The sequence below is a fragment of the Lathyrus oleraceus genome, chromosome 3 (genome assembly GCF_024323335.1).
Source record: "Lathyrus oleraceus cultivar Zhongwan6 chromosome 3, CAAS_Psat_ZW6_1.0, whole genome shotgun sequence".
NCBI classification, from domain to species: domain Eukaryota; kingdom Viridiplantae; phylum Streptophyta; class Magnoliopsida; order Fabales; family Fabaceae; genus Lathyrus; species Lathyrus oleraceus.
In genome coordinates this window covers 245,137,070-245,141,228 of record NC_066581.1, presented here as the reverse complement: position 1 = coordinate 245,141,228, position 4,159 = coordinate 245,137,070, and the positions used below count along the sequence as shown (strand labels likewise).

At 35.7% G+C, this 4,159-nt stretch overlaps 1 non-coding gene across 1 annotated transcript; it reads right to left on the bottom strand.

The window, feature by feature from the left end:
* Window positions 1–1,750: 1,750 nt before the first annotated feature.
* Window positions 1,751–1,857, bottom strand: LOC127133627 (small nucleolar RNA R71). The gene has a single exon (XR_007807580.1). It is a non-coding gene; the product is annotated as a small nucleolar RNA R71 (small nucleolar RNA).
* Between the last annotated feature and the right edge of the window lie 2,302 nt (window positions 1,858–4,159).

Genomic DNA, 4,159 nt, shown 5'->3' with positions numbered 1-4,159 from the left:
AAAGATAGAATTTAAAAGGGGTTTATATAGAGTGACACCACTCCTTTACAAACTAATTTTGTTGGAATGAGTTAGGACAAACTCTAATTATATCGTGTTGATAAGAGTGTATCTAATGGATAAGTGTATGACGAATAAGAGTAATGAATAATTATTTGTCACTAATTATAATGTACTAAGCCCTTCAAGTAAAATGAATTTGTTTGACACAAACTCAAAACTATGTAACTGGACTCATCATAGACAACAACTTTGTATATTGTCTAGAGAAACTTAAATTATTCGTTTCTCAAGAAACATGTTCTACAAGTGTTTAGTATTGGAAAAAACCCAAGTTCCACATTGGTTAAAGATGAAACCCACAAAGAGTTTATATAAAGTGATATCCCTCATCTTACAACCGATTTTATAAGGATGAATCGAGTCAAACTCTAATTCTATCATAGTATCATGAGCCTATCGATTCAGGTCACTCATCATTTATATATGCGCACCAAGCCCCAAAAAGTGTTGGACGCAAGGAGGTGTATTGGAAAAATCAAGTCCCATATATCGATAATTCATGTCACTCACCGTTTATATACACACTCCAAGCCCAATAATGTTGGACGTGGGGGGATTGAAAAAACCCAAATCGCATATTGGTTAAAGATAGAATCTACGAAGGATTTATATAGAGTGACATCCCTTCCTTACAAACTAAGAATAAGAGTAATGAATAATTTTTTATCATTAATTATAGTGTATTAAACTCTTCAAGTAAAAAATGTAAAATCTCTTTGTAACGGGAGAACTAGATGTAACATGTGAGCTATTATAGAAAACTCCTACCTTACTTGTTCCCATGCTCTTTAATATTTTACTATTCGTTTTAATATTTACCAAAATGATTTTTGAAATAGTATATTTCAAATAAAGAATTGAGCAATATTCATAATAAAAAATTAAAATTTATCAACATATGTCAAATCATATTGTTTGTATTTTCTAGCACCTTCATACATAAAGAGATCATGAATAATCCGAATTTAAGTTCTAGTGAAGTTATCCATATTGAGAGAATGAGAATCAAAAGATAAATCTATACATGATAAAGTTATTATTTATATTTTTTCCTATAAAATTATTTAAATACATTACTATTACTAATTTACTATTAATACTAAAAAGATATATTTTAATGTTTGATCATTGTATAAACTAGAGCTTTATTTATTTTTCTGTTATTTTACTGTGTTTATTTTGATGTGGTTCTCGCTCCTCTTGTATGCGAAGAACTCGTTCTGTTGGAAATTTAGTTGAACCTGTGAACAAAATCGAGCGTTTCTTACTTGAGAGACGCCAAAATCTTAGACACAAGTTATGGTTGATCCAATAGTTGACACTAAGCCTCTTAAGGATTATGTGATTCCTACTGAAGAGGAACCACATTGTAGTATTGTGCACCCGCTGATTGCGGCAAATATTTTTGAATTAAAACCTTCTTTGATTTGTATTGTGCAATAAAACCAATTTTTCGGGTTACCATCTGAAAGCCCGAACCTTCACAATTCGATATTTGCTGATAATTGTGGTATTGTTAAGGTTAATGGCGTTGACCAAAACTCTATCCACCTTCGTTTGTTTCCCTTTTTCTTTGAGATATCGTGTATAGGCTTAGCTTCAATCCTTGTCCGTCAATTCCATTACTTCATGAACTCAGTTGAAAGAGGCATTTCTTGCGCGGTACTTTCTGTCAAGAAAAACAGTCAAAGTTAGTAATGAGATTAACAATTTTAGGTAAGAAGATGGGGAATCATTGTTTGACGTGTGGGAGCGTTATAAAGATTTGTTAAGACTATGCCTTTTTCATAGGCTTGAGAAGTGGATGATTATCCATGAATTTTACAACGCTCTCTTTTACTCCACAAGGATGGCCTTAGATGCAGCTTCTGGCAGAGCCCTAATGAATAGTCCTCAAGATGTAGCCTATAACTTGATAGAAGAAATGACCAAACATCACCATTCATGGGAAAATGTGTGACAATTTTCCACTAAGTCTACCCCTAAGACTGTTGGTCTTTAAGAGGCTAATGTGTTTGACCATATGAAAGCTAAAGTGGATGCCTTTTACCAAAAGATTAATAGTTTAAGCATCACACCTTTCACACCCATTACTCCTGCCTTTGTTACTTCTTTTTCCTCTGCTACTCTCTACTGTGAGTATGCAGAATTAATGGGCACACCGATAGAGATTTTCGAATGACCTTTGCTAGAGGATCCACCTGAGAAAATGTCAATTTTATGAACAACAACCAGCAGAATAATCCGTACTCTAACACCTATAACCCAGGGTGGCACGATCACCCTAATTTCTATTATAGGAAGAACAATCCCCAACAAGCTATGGGACCGCCAGGTTTCCAAAATCTACACAACCGAGCCTAAGAAATTCAACCTAGATATTTTGATGGAAAATATTGTGATTATGCAAACCCGTCGAAACGACGAGTTTAGAATTCAAAAGCTCCTCACCGATGAGGCACTTAGGCATTTGAACACTAAGGTTGACAATGTTATCACCTATACTAAAATCTTGGAGACTCATATGAGAATTGCCACATCTCGAAAATCTTATGTATGCCCTTCTTAGCTACGGCGGAGGTCATCATCGATGTCAAGAGAGGAAAGATGACTTTCGAGGTAAGAGAAGAGAAGATTGAATTTATTCTAGTAAAACATTTTGAGAACCCTTCTTTGAGGGATTCTTGTTGTTAGGTAGACCTATTAACTAGTTATGTTCAAGAGAGCACACTGAAGCCTCCTCCCAACAATAAGTTAGAAAAATGCTTAATTGGTAGCGCTAAAGTTGAGATGGATGATACCAAAGCTAAGGTCTATGGAGAAGTTTTGGATGAGAGTCTCATCCCCACTAACCTAAGCTTTGAAGCGTCTGTTGTGACAGGCGATAAACCCAAGAACCATAGACCTCGTCTAGGGTTAAAAAAGAGTAAGTCTAAGGATAAGAAAGGAGTGAAAGAAAAAATATGTGAACAACCAGACCAAAAGTATGAGCCTACACATAGGTGGAAGAAAAAGGAAGAGGGGTGCATGTCATAGATGACTAAAGTTAGTTGGGTCCCGACAATAGCTAGGGGGGACACTATGGATTCTAGCTTGAAAGAAGTGCCCTCTTGAGTTGAAGGTGTATGTGGTAGAGCTAAATGACCTTAAATAAAGCGCTTAATGGGAGGCAACCCACACTTTTTTGCACTAATTTGTTTTCTTGTTGTTTTATTTCTTTTTTTAGTTAATAAAAATCTCACAAGGACAAAGGGAAATGAGTGAAATTGTTGGAAAAAGTTGAGAGAAATCATCCAAGGAACCGGACCTGAAAGGATCCTACAAAACCACAAAGAACAAAAAATTTCCATATAAAAATTAGGGGCTTTCTACGGGAACCCATAGCAGTTGTTGTGGTTCGTAGCATCCCCATCACACAAAACCTTAAAACCAATAATTGGGCATGGGAACCAATGCTCTACTACTGGCGGCCATAGCTTGTGCTACGGGCCTTCATAGGGTATGCGAACAAGGGTTTAAATTTTTTCAAAATTTGAATATTTATGGGCCTCAGCCAGGTTTTTTTACCGAGATAACCCAGTTTTTCGAAAAAATTCCCAAAATAACCCAGTTTTCAGCAAAATTCCCAATCTACCCCATTTTTAGGAGGTGTCTCCAATTGAATTGGCGACTCCTCTTAAAAATTGCAAGGAGGCGCCAATTGGATTGGCTAGGGCAGGTGCCCTAGCCAATCAAATTGGCGCCTATGTGTAATTTTTAAGAGGAGTCGCCAATTCAATTGGCGACACCCTTACAAAAGGCTCAAATGGGAAAACCTCCAACATGAAAGTTGTAGATCTTTTCAAGACAATGAATTTGGACATAAATTTTGAATCATTTTGATTTTTTATGAGAAAGTTATGGGCAGTTGAAGTTGGACTTCTGATTTTTTCAACTGTTATCTGACCTATAATGTCTTGCATTATCGCATGTGTTTCTTTTAGAAATATGAAATTTTGTCCAACATAACATTTGAAGTAGACATATCAAATTTTGCAATGCACTTGGTCCCACCTAAAAATAATTAAAAATGAGTGAGTTAGGTCCCTGCGAACTT